Source organism: Calliphora vicina, chromosome 4, assembly GCF_958450345.1.
Source record: "Calliphora vicina chromosome 4, idCalVici1.1, whole genome shotgun sequence".
Taxonomy (NCBI): Eukaryota; Metazoa; Arthropoda; class Insecta; order Diptera; family Calliphoridae; genus Calliphora; species Calliphora vicina.
Window position 1 is genome coordinate 93,469,360 of NC_088783.1, and position 13,775 is coordinate 93,483,134.

The window sequence follows — 13,775 nt, forward strand, 5'->3', positions numbered from 1 at the left end:
GCGATACATTTTTTCAATGTCCCCATTGAAGACATACTTATATAAACGCCAATTTAAAATGATCGTCATTAGATCAGCTTGTAATGTTGGTCCGACGTGGAGAACGTCATTCAAAGAAAATGAACCTTTCGTTTTTCGTGATCCGTTGAAAACGATACAAACCTTTGTTGAAGCACTTTCGGGTCTAAAAACGGCATGATGTGGTAAGTAATAGGAAAAGAACTTTCCATCATTATAAATTTCTTGAGAACTTGATTTTCTCATGTGACCAAGAGAAATATATTCATTCAATATATCACTATAAACTTCCATAAGTCTCTTATTATTTTCTAGCTTTGATTCAATATGTAAATATTGTTTCTTAGCAATATATCGTGATGACTGTAAGAACACAGCCTTTGGAAATTCGCTTTTAAATGGAAGTTTAACCATGTATCTACCATCTGGTTGACGATAAGTCGTTTCGTTATACAATTTTTCACAGAAGTGATCTGCTTCTGAATGTGGTTTCATTTGTGGAATTTCTTCTAATTCCCAGAATTTCTTTAAAATCGAACTAATATTTTCCGCCTCGTTTTCCTTAGGAATATGATCTATGGCTGTTAGTGAAATAGTGTGTAATTTCAATGGACCGTAAATATACCACACATAAATTGAATTCTGAGCAATGAGATTACCTAAAATATTTTTCCTTAAACCATCAAGTGCAATATGAGGTATTATATCACTTCCTAAGAGCATGTCAATTTGTGCAGAAAGCAAGAAGTTTGGGTCAGCTAGTTTTAAATCATTGATCTCGGAAAGATCAGAAATTGATATTGTACAGCTTGGCATTAAATTAGTTAAATTGGAAACAATTATGACACTTGCACTTAGTTTAAAGTCGTGCTGTTTGTCGTATAAAGTAATGGTGCTTACTTTATCAGCATTCGCTACTACAGTACCCCCCAAATCGCAAATTTCAAAATCGCATTTTCAGTCCTCATATTTAATCTCTTAGTAATTCTACTAGTCAAGAAAGATCTCTTTGAACCTGAATCTATCAGAGCTCTGATTGTGAATGGCTCACCACAATGTAGGATTTGAACAAGAGCTGTTGGAAGTAAAATTTCATCTTGATTTACCGACAAATGTGTATTTGTTCTCATTGCCTGACTAGACGATCCGGGGTCGCATGACTCTTCCAATGAAACTGAATTTTCCCTTATTTGGTCATTGACAATATTTACAGGATCCGCATGAAAAGCGTTCAATGTGGAATTTCTATTATTTGAGTTATTTTGCGAATTTGTTTTCCCATTTTTTTTGAAATGAAGCATGCTGTGATGTTTGTTACCACACTCATTACATCTATTGACACTAGTGCATTCTGAAACCTTGTGGGCGGCGGATATGATTTTGATTTTGTGAGACAAAATCGTTTCGCTGCTTTTGTGAAAAGTTTGCGAATTTTGTGCAGAATCTTAAATAATGATTTTTTTCGCATAATTTGCATTTAGGCGCTTGTAGAGTTCTGTTATTATTCCTCTGTCGCAATGAGTTATTAGAATTCATTTGATTTCCATCATTCGTAATTCCAACAACTCTTTCTACTACTCTGTGCCTTTGAATGAGGAATTGTTCCACTTGAGACCATGACGGCAATATGGAATTAGAAGCTAGAGATTGTTCCCAAAGAGAGAGTGTCTCACTAGGTAATTTTGTTGAACATAGGTATATGAGAATTGGATCCCAATTTTCTACCTTTACCCCATGAGAAGACAGCATTGCTAGGCAATCACTTATTGTAGTCTGTATTTTATTAATGGCTTCGGCTGATTCCGATTTTGCAGGTGGAATATTGAATAGAGCTTTCAATTGAATATCAACTAGAACGCGTTTATTTTCATACCGTGCTCGTAAAGCACTCCATGCCAATGAAAAACCGTCGTTCTTTAGTGGATATTTATTTACAATAGAGCTTGCTTCACCTTTCGCCTTTCTTCTTAAATACAATAATTTTTGAACGTCCGGCATTCTCACTTTGCTAATGTATACAGCACTGAACATATCTCTAAATGAATGCCATTCTTCATAGGAGCCATGAAAATCGGGTGCATCGCACGGTGGGACGCTGATACCCATATCTGGCGCTTCATACGTTATGTTCATGGGATAGTAACTAGATAGATCAATTGCAGAGGAGTGAGAGGGTCCACTTTCTCTTATAGCATTTTCGGCGGATGCCTTAGAAATTTTAATAAAATCCATCATTTCAGCCTTAGTTTCCTGATATCTATCCCTACATTTTTCAAACTTTGATTTCGCATCTTCTTTGAACTTTACATTGACTACTCCCTCATCCGCCAAATAAACGACTTCATAGGCTCGGCGAAGTGATTGCCAATCTTCTTCTAGCGTTTGCTGTTTTGCCTCCAGAAGAGATTCGGTCAAGTCATCGCAACCAATACTTGAAAATTTAAGATTGTCTGATTCGATGTCGAATCTAGTGCAAATCTGGGAACCCATTTTCTTTATTATTAATTTTTTCCATGAAGTGGATATTCAAGATAAGAATCTGAATTCTAAAAAAATATGTAAATAAATTTTCTTTTGTCCTGTTTAAACAAACTAATTTCCTTATTAATTGTGAAAAAAAATGATTTGCTTTCAAATATTGCCTCGAATTAATTATTTTTTCCAGATAAGCTGATATCTATTTGTATATTCAGTACAAAACGAACGATGTACTAAAGCTATCGATTTCTAAAATTTAGCGTATATTTATGTGAAATATAATATAAAAGTAATTTTCTACTAATTACAAATCGAATGTTGCACCTATAGCACCTTTGAAAAAAAGTAGGGTGTTTTCTAAATTATGGTAAGGAGCCTTTTTATTAATATACAATTTAATATATGTTATGTATAAATAGAAATATTTATCAAAATACAAAACGAGCGTTGTGTTAATATTACCAACTTTAATAGTGTAGGGTACACAAATTAACTGTAACAACAATTACTACTTTGTATTATTGTTTTCTCTTATTTTCTTTTATGCTTTGTTCTTCTTAATATAGCTAAGTACTAGCATATATAATAATTAAGAGAGTTTTATTGAGAACAAAGTTATTAAATAAAAGAAAAAAACCACAACCAAATGTACTAATAAACTCAGAATATTTTAAGGAATAAAATATATGAAATCAATATAAAACTGTATTTTCTTTTTTGTTGTGAACAAATTATAATATTAAAGAGAACAAATTGAAAATTTGATTATTATTTTAATGAAATTAAAATATATTTATTTAAGTTTTATTACAGATTCTTTGACGGTTTCAAAAAGGACCATAAACAAATTCCTAACCGAAAGTTGGATTTGTTGTATCTATTTGGCGAAACCAAAATAGATAAATAATAATTTGTTACACGAAATGTAACAAATAAAATTCAGTTTTATATTGATTGTATTTATCCAAAGAAATTGGAGTGTACTTACTTATTTGTTGATGCACCTAAGTAAGAAAAAACAAAGAAAGATTTCTTTTGTTGGTTTTTAAATTAAAAATTCAAAATTATTTATTTTTGTGGTTTAAATGTTTTATTTTTTGGTAGTTTTGTTTAAACGTTGATGTTTGTGATGTGTAAAGTTCACTTTTCTTGTTTTTAAATGTTTTGTTTTATATAAATGTTTTTGTTTTATATAAATGTTTTTTGTTTGTATAAAAAACTTGTTTTATTTTTTTTTTGTTTAATATAAATGTTTTTTGTTGTATGTTTATTTTAATAACTTTTAATTATTAAATTTATTTGTTGATTATGTTTTGTAGATGTTGATTTTAATTTGTTGAATGTTTTAAATTCGTGCTTATTTTATGTTGGTTGTTAGTCGACGACTATCGAATTATTGGCCGGTGCGACTCAGTCGAGGTCGACCAAAGGGTTGTCACCCTCATTTGATGATCGATCCTCGACAATGCGAATGCCAACGTCATTGAAGATCCCCTGGTACCTCAAGACAAAGTTATATTACCACCTTTACATATAAAACTCGGTTAGTAAACAGTTTTCTGAAAACTGTGATTAAGAGGGATGAAGTTTACACTACTTTAGCAAAAATTTTCCCCCGACTCACTGAAAGTAAATTAAAAGAAGGTAAAACATTTAAAATAAGTATATTTTTCTTGATTAAAATATATATTTTTTTATAACTTTTCTTCCTTTAGGTGTTGTGAATGGTCCAGACTTCGGATACTGGTCAAAAATCAGGAATTTGATAATATTTTAAATAAAAACGAATTGATTGCTTGGCAATCAATCAAAGAGGTTATTGGCGGGTTGTTGGGTAAAAATAGGTCTGACAGCTATCACAGATCTGTTAACGCAATGATGAATGCTTTTTCTAAAATAGGCGTTAATATCGAGCCCTTAGCGCCAAATTATCTTAAGCGACAAAACACAAATTTTACAGGAGAAGATTTTTTTTGATTATTTTGAAATTTATACATAGAATTAAAAATGTTATGATGCGATATAACATAATTTCGTTCAAGCTATTTGTCTATTTTTCAAAAATATTTATAACTTTTTACAATTAAAAATTCATGGAATACTTTATAGAAAAATATGACAAAAAATTTTTTTTATTGAATTTTTGCGTAAATAAAAATTTTTCGAATAGAAATTAAATTTTTTTTTATAAATAGTTTTTAATGAAATTTTACAGTTATGTAGATTTTTCTATTTAAAATGGAAAAATAAAAACGAATTTTGAAATTTATTATCGGCAATTCCCAAAAAAAGTGTTGAAAAATGGTAATTATTAGTTTTTTGGCTATAATATCCATACCAGGGTCGGGGTTATCGGGACCCTTTACAAAATAATTAGAAACATATTGAGCCACCTATAATCGGTAACTATATTTTAATATCGGATACGCGATTTGAGAATTTTTGCCTTAAAGTTTTATTTTACATACAAAATAGGTGTTTTTTGAAAGGACCTGGTCCCCTCGGTAACAACAATTTTGCAATTGGTTTTCCTTTAAAATATTTTATGAAAACTAAGCTTTCAGTAAGTAGAAATTCCTTATAAATCCTCTTAGAAACTTTTTGCGATAACTTAAAAAGAAAAAAATTTCTTTTTTCCAAAAAAATAGCGAAAATAGCCTTAGTCATTATTTTTAAACAGTTCTTTATCCATTTGATACATACATGTGTTGTTAGTCCAATAAAGGAAAACTGGAGAAAATCGGGAAATATTTGGATACGCTGTTATCAAAAAACTGGAGTAGGGTGGTTAAAATGTTGAAAATTTAATTTTCAAATGCGAATATCTCATTGATATCTAGGATTTTTGTAGTACTCGATGAGAAGATTCTACATGTATAATGTTTTTGAAATCAGAACTCAAACCAAGAAATAATATCGTTTTAAAAATGTAATATGCCCGAGGTGTCTTACTTTGAGTGCCCTTAGTCGCGCCCCTGGTGGGCCCATGAGGTCCACCATCTAAACTTAAACTCGACAATACTTCTTCTTTGAGCATGTGAAATTTCAATCAAACCAATCTAACCATTTAGAAGTTACAGATTTATTTCCCTGTTTTTTTCTATACCACTGTGTGCGCTTACGATAAAATTTGGTTACTGTAAAATATAAACATTGGCATACGATAAAATCTTATCCCCTATGTTTTTGATGTTATTAAAAATTTTGATATTCTGAGAACGCTAAAACATCAGTCGGTCCATAAAATTTTAATTTCTGCAATAAAACAAAAATTTTAAAAATGTCGCTTACGATAATTTGGCGCTAAGGGCTAATCATCATCTACTATTCCTTCGGTCAGCAACTAGCGACCGAATCAGATGAACAAGGTGAACAATACCACCAAATTGCAAAATTACCTTTGAAATGAGGTAATTTTTAATATAAATATATTTTTTTCCCAATACATTTTAACACAAATTTTGCAGATATCGAGGAAAAAAGTCTACCGATGCTGTATTAGCGGAAATTTGTTGGTGGAGTAAGAACTTGCATTACGATGATGAAGGGGAAGAAAACACAGGAAGTGAACTACAAAATTTGTTTACTTCAAGTTCTGGTTCTACAGAGCATCCACCAGAGCAGAAAAGACCTCGAACTTGTTACGAGACTCTTTCTTGTTCTGGTGTACGTCGATGCCGCCTCGACTAGCTCAAACTTTCGGCGTGGGAACCCAACCCGCATCTACAGTACCAAGAGACTGTACCAATAAGAAATAAATATAAAAAAAACATAAACAAAACAAAAGCCCTAACGAATACCTAACATAAAACACTATCTCATTAACAACGAACATCAAAACAATTTAACTGTGGATTAGATGTCAAGTCCACACACGTCGCCCTCTCTACCATAGTCATTTCATCTCTTAATGACCCCTACAATATACAATTCCAACAACTTACCAACTCATCACACTCACTTCATCTTCGGCCCACTGTACCTGGAACATTATACAATTAGCAACACATATTTATACCAATTCTATTTCACATAACATTTATTGGATAAAACACTTAACCTAAACCTAAACTTAATTACAAAATCTAAATGTCTCTTACTATAATAAACAATAAAAAAAAAGTCTTATAAATATACGTTAAAAGTTAAAATGTCAGTTACTTTGTATCACTTCTTATCAAACTTATGTTCTATGTTTGTTTCCTTTTTAAATACTAAAATTTCAAAACTTTTGGGTTTAAATCGAACAGTCTCTTGACCAGTTATTAACGTTCAAAGAAATCGTTTAATATACTCGTAAAGTTTTCTTAAAAATCAGTTTTCAAATATTACTTATTGATTTTTATAAATCACTGGCCCTTGTAGACAGTGAAAAAGAATCATAATAAATATTTAGTATTCTCTATAATGAAAACTGTAATAGTATCATGACTTTTCAGAACGAAATTATTTGCTCTTATATTAATAAAAACAAAAAAAAAATACTAATTTATAATAGAAACTAAACTTATTATAACAGGAAATAAAACTTAAACAAAATCACTAACTTATTTTACACAATACAAAATAAAATACACAATTTGCCTACACAAGGATTACTAAAAGGTGACTTCTGAAGAGTTAAAATTTCCTCTTATTTAGTCCTATTTTGTTCACTTTACTCTATTTTATGTCCTTAAAGGAGCTCCCTGAAAGACACCTAAGAGCCTAGTGTTGATCATCAATTGTCATCTTTTTCGCTAATTTATATTATACTCTTTTAGTTATATCCTTTTACAATACACTACACTGACAAAAACATATATTCCTTAAAAGCTAAAAAAAACTAAATTTATTCTAACACAAACAAATTCTGTACTTAATCTACCCTACTTAACACTACCCTACTGCATTTTTTCCTAATATCAATGTTTTGGGATTTTTTTTTTTCTTTTGTGTGGGTCCTAATTTCAGGTTCTTGTCCTGGTTTAAAGGTTCTAATCTCGGTTTCTCTACGTCCCACTTTGTGGAATAGATCCTAGCACATATTTTCATTAGTAGATGGCGTATTTAATTTATATTCACAGGGTCAACAATATACAAGGAAGTTTTTTATATAGTTTAAGATTTCAAACACGAAGAGTAACAGAAAAACATACTAACAAATATCATAATAAAAAAAAACATAACATGATCTCATAATATAGTCGACATCAACACAGTTTGGGTCAATGCACACATAGCCTTGGCCTTGAAAAGTAGCCTTTTTCGTAAGAGAAAAGTTTTAAGTTTATATTTCTCTTCCTTCTATTACTAGGAGTTTGGTAACCCTAACTTCGTAGTTATTCTTATTATATACGAACCACCCAGTCGTTGATCTTGTCCCACATTTTGACGTTTTAACAATAACAAACATTTAACATACGAATCAAAACAAACAAAAAGAATCACATTTACTACATAAAACAAAATTTTAATTACATTAAACAAATTTAAACAAAACAACCATTACAAATCTTAGTTCTTCTAAAGAACAAAAGGAGACAGACCAAGATGACACCACACAATCAACAAAAATGCAAACAACAAAATGTTCATGGAGCACATCAACCTCAACAAAACTCTGGTGTATCAAGACGGGTCGCCGAGACGACGGTGTGAAGTTTTGCTACACATATGTATTTCAGCGCCCAACGTAGGCTACACCCACGAAACTATATTTAATGAGTTAGCCGGGCAATCTACCACGACAGTTTAACCTAGGGATTAATTTCAATTTACTGTGTTTCGTATGAATGTGAATGGGCCTTCTCATTTCACTGGTACCTTTTTAGTCACACAGGACCTTAAACACTGGACGAAGAACAATATTTGTATAATCAAGGAGGAAATAATCAACACATTAATGACAAAACACAAATCCTAACCTAATATTGCACACATAAATATTGCACTCGTAAGTAAAAATTTGATTTTTTGACACTAATATATTGCACTTTTGATCCCTATAAACTATATTGCACTTCATTATCCTCATTGTTTAATATCCTTTGCGTGGAAAATACCTAATGGTGTACCAGATAAACTTTCTAATTCATACATATTGTTTCCTATAACCTTTACAATTCTACATTTTGTAAATTTTCTACAAAATTTAGCGTTAATGTTGTTCCTAAAGTTGCTAAGTAGAAAATTCCTTTTATAAACTTCCTGTCCAGGAACAAATTTCACAATTCTCGCCCCACGGTTATATCTTAAAGCACTTTTCCTATATGCATTACCCAGGTTCTCTTTCATTTTGTCTCTTATTAGTTTTATTCTATCAGAATTTTCAATTATGGTTTCATTATCGTCCAAAGCTTTCAACTGTCTGGCTAACTTGTAGTCCGAACCGCAAGTGAACATATTTTGTCCAAACAACGCAAAGAATGGACTACAACCTGTTGCAGAATGCCAAGAAGTGCGCAACGACAACTCAATGTCCGGTAAGTTAATATCCCATTCTCTGTGATCGTTTTCCAAATATGCTCTGATGGCAGACAATACACTCTGATTTACTCTCTCAGATGCATTTGACTGTGGAGAGTAAACAGCAGTTCTTAGATGCGTGATCTGATATGTTTCAATCATTCTTGCAAATTCTTTGGAAGCAAATTGTTGTCCATTGTCTGAATGGATAACCTCTGGTACACCAAAAACATGGAAAACTTGATCCTTTAGAAATCTCACAACATTTGCCGTTGTAGCTTCTTTCATTGCCTTTAAAAATACAAACTTGGTCATATGATCAACTACTATGAAAATATAAGCATTTCCACTTTTAGATCTTGGATATTTACCAAGAAAATCAATATAAATCTTTTGAAAAGGTCTATCTGTTGTTACTTGTTTTCCTATTTCCGGTCTCAATATAGTATTTGTGGGTTTCGTTTCCTTACAGGTTGTACAATTTCTTATAAAATGTTTGACCTGTGTTACCATATTAGGCCAGTAGTATCTTGTTTTTAAACGTTGTAAGGTTTTGTTGATGCCTCCGTGAGCTTTGTCCTCTGGTTCATGAGCTTCCCTAATCAATAAGTGTGTTAATGAACTAGGAATCCATAATTTCCACTCAAATTCTTGTAGTTCATAATCAGTTATATTTCTCTTATATACTAAGTCGTTCATGATCTTTATATCCTTCAATTTCCCTTGATTTCTCCTAACAGTATCTAATAAATCTTTGTACTCATCTGACTCGAATTCTAAAGTTTCAAAACCTAATATTTTCTCTCTTTCTATTGACTCTACCAATCTGGATAACGTGTCAGCTACAATGTTTTCTGCTCCTTTGCAATGTTAAATTTCAAAATCATAACTTTGTAACTGCAAAGACCATCTAGCTAGCCTTCCATTTAAATCTTTTAGTGACATCAGCCACTTTAAGCTCGCATGGTCCGTTATCACCGTGAATGGCATCAGTTCAATGTATGGTCAGAATCTTTTAATGGCTAGGACAGCAGCTAAGTATTCCTTTTCGGTAACGCTGTAGTTTTTCTGTGCTTCTATGAGTTTCTGTGAAAAAAATGACATGGGTTTTTCGTTGCCTAACTCGTCTTTTTGGAACAACACTGCTACGACCGCATAATCTGAAGCGTCACATTGCACGAAAAATCGCTTATTGAAATTCGGATGTGCTAATACAGGTGCCGTTGTTAACGCAGTTTTCAATTTGTTAAAACTTTCGATTGCCTTTTCTGTCATTTCAAATTTAGTTCCTTTCCTTATGAGATCAGAAGTCGCGAATAAAGCGGCGGTACCATCCCGCCTAAGAAACTGCGGATTTCTCTTACGGATCTAGGCAACGGGATATTTCGGATTGCCTCTATTTTCCTTGGATCCGTTTTCATCATTCCCCCTCCTACAATAAATCCTAAATAATTCAGTTCTTTAAAACAGAATTTTGATTTTTTTAGGCCTATGGTTAGGTTTGCCCTATTTAAACAATCTGCAACTTTATCCAACAACTCTACATGTTTATCAAAATCTGCTGATATAATCAACAAATCATCTAAATAGATGAAAACATTCTGCCTTAACTCTTGTGGTATAACCCTATCCATTAGCCTACACAGCCTTTGTGCCGCGTTGCATAAACCAAATGGCATTACAACATATTGGTATAGTGGTCGGCCTGGAATCGTAAAAGCTGTGTATGTTCTCGATTTCTCTTCCAGTTTGATTTGCCAGAAAGCGAATTTTAAATCGACACTGCTGATATAAAAGGTCTCGTCAAGTCTACTTAGAATTCCCTCAATGTTTTGTATGGGATAAGCATCCTTGATTGTCCTGTCGTTTAATTTCCTAGCATCTAGGCATAGTCGATTTTTTTCTGGTTTTCTAACTAGAGTACATCTATTGCTCCAAGGACTGTTGCTCTCTTCTATAATACCTAATTTCAACATGTTATCCACTTCGGCATATATCAATTCCTGAACAGCCGGTGATACCGGATAGTATTTATCCTTGACTGGTATTGTGTTATCTATAAGCTCAATAGTGTGAACTTCTAGATTAGTTCTGCCTAAACCATCTCTCTCAAAAGTTCGAAATTTGTTTACAACATTTACTAACTTATCCTTTTGTTGAAGAGTTAGTTCATGTTGTTCTACATCTTTCAATTCAAGAGGATAATGATCCTTCAATTTTCAAAATTTTATTTCCGATAATTGAAATAAATTAGGAGCTATATTGAATTTTGTCCAGAAATCTACACCTAAATAAGCATTCTGAATCAAATTAGGACATAAGTAGAATTCTATTCTATCCTTTCTTCCATTATATTCTACCATAACATCAATTTTCCCCAGAACTTGATAGTGTTTTCCACCTGCAGTTTGTATGTTAGAAAAAACTGGTCTCATAGGACTATTTAGTTTCCCTATAATCTTTTCGCAATCTTTTCCAAGCAGACTTATCGAGGCTCCACTGTCCAAGAGACCTTTTACTAATATATTCTCTAATTTTATCTCGATAAAGGCTCTAGGATCTATATCGTAGTTGTTTATATCAACACATTTTCTGACTACATTACCTATTTCATCACAAAGTGCCCTTTTCCTTTTAAATCTGTTTCTAGTTCTTTTGATTCTTTCCAGTTTTGTATTGTCATTGTCCGTATTAAAAATCCTATTCCTAACTTCCATGTATCTTTTCAGACGCTCATCATATGATCCTACTATTCTTCTATTCTTATTTTCCTGTACTACTTTCATATCACTTTTTTTTACTATCACTACTTTCCCATCTTCCATTTTGCTCTTTTCAGGTTCACTCACATCACATTGAATGCCTACATTTGCTGTTGTTCGGCTATAGTTTGGGTGGAGCGTGACTCTGCCGTTTTCGTCACACTCCCTATCTTGTTTCCCGAACATTTGGGACAATTAGGAGTAACAACACCTATTAATCCACATTTATAACAAAATAGTGTTCTCTGAACACTAGGACAGTCGGTGAACAAATGACCTGGCAATCTGCAGTTCCAACACAGTATTATGTCTGTATTGATGTTATTAGTTTTTCTGTAAGTACTGTCAGTTTTATATCTTATTTCCTCCAATGATTCCGTTTCCTTTTCCCTATCGATTCCTATTTCCACTTCCTCTACTTGTCTTCTCTCTGGCACGAACCGGGTTTGTGGAGTATTGAAAGTTTGTTTGCGAAAATAATTCCTTTCAACATCCTTACAAGTATCACGCAGATGTTCTACCGAAAATACTTGGACTGAGTAAACGATTTGTGATATACTTTGTTTCACGTTTCGTTTCATTATTCGTATCACTTCATATTCTGGTAATGGATTTTTCAACCGCGCCTTTATTTTTCGCATTGCTAAGAAATCGTCATCTAAAGATTCACCTGAATTCAGATTGTTTACGTTCCTCAAAGTCTCTCAAAAGCTCATACTCTGATCTCATAGAGCCATATTGAACTCTGAGTGCCTTCTTTAATTCCTCCCAGGATTCGATAGATCTTTGTTGGACTAGTAACCAGTACCAGTCTTTCGCATCTCCCTTCAAGAGTTTATGGAATTCTCCCTGTACATCATGCCATGCATAATTATGGTATTTTAGCATATATTCGATGCGAAATATGAAATCATCGATATACAATTTGTCCATTTTTCCATTGAAACTAATATCCCATTTGTCTACGCTGATTAGATTTCTAATTGGTCTATTATTTGGATAATCATTCTTTGGGGAAACGTTTTCAAGAGGAGTATCAATGTTAGAATTTGATTCCATAAAATCTAACTGTCTTTGTGGATATGTTTGATTCCCCGGCTTCCCCTTTGTAGGATACATTTCTATTGTAGCTCGTTTTTCAACTTCTTCACTGTCTAACGATTCAACACCGTCGCTTATTTTATTAGTTACATTCATTTTCTTTATTTCCCTAATCATTTTACCAAAACCTTCTTCCAAGCTTTCCTTTATCTTTAAATCTATTTTGTCTTCGAGTTCTGATCTGTAATCTTTAACATTTTCAGCAATAATTTCACGGATAAGACCAGCATAAACTCTAGGATTATTTCCCGGTGAAAAACCTTTTCGATTTTGAGGGATATTCGGAGGTGGAAAATTGTATGTTCCCGGCGGAACTGACATTTTTGGAATTGCTCCGGTTTGTTGATTAGGAACTACTGTAGGTGTTTGCGACTGTATATTATCTGATTGGTGAGTTTGTGGTGTTAAAATTGTTGCTGACATATCTATAATGTTTCCTTGTTCCCTAGGTTCCCTATCAGTATTCATTGGTGTCCTCCATAATGGCATTTTGGAATACTATTTTCTTTGAAACTTAAAATTTTTTTTATTATTTTGGTAAAATTTTCAAATTGTTAAAGAAATAAATACATTAAACATATAATAAACAAATATATACATACACTTAACAAATTTCAATTATCTATTCACTAAAAGGCTAAACATAAATAAACGTTACACTTTTTTTTTATAAATTTATGTGACATACAAACATATAAATGATTTCCGATTCATATTTCGGGTTTCCGGTTTAATAACAACAAAGCAAATCCGTATTTACAACTATATTTATATAATATTCTATAGGATAAACACTAATTTATATTGTCATTATCATTTCCTATTTTCCCAATACAAGATGCAAACTGAATCATTAAAAAAAAACAGGACACTTGTATTCAGACGATAACCTACAAAAAAAAAAAAACTTTAATTCAAAATACGCAAACTAACTTTTCAAATATTCTCGTTAGGACGATTTCAAATTAA

General features: G+C 32.2%; 1 long non-coding RNA gene across 1 annotated transcript; it reads left to right on the forward strand.

The window, feature by feature from the left end:
• The first annotated feature begins 8,104 nt into the window (after positions 1 to 8,104).
• Positions 8,105 to 13,418, forward strand: LOC135959032 (uncharacterized). The gene is made up of 4 exons (XR_010576492.1): positions 8,105 to 8,431; positions 11,783 to 12,040; positions 13,010 to 13,196; positions 13,256 to 13,418. It is a non-coding gene; the product is annotated as an uncharacterized LOC135959032 (long non-coding RNA).
• Positions 13,419 to 13,775: the final 357 nt, after the last annotated feature.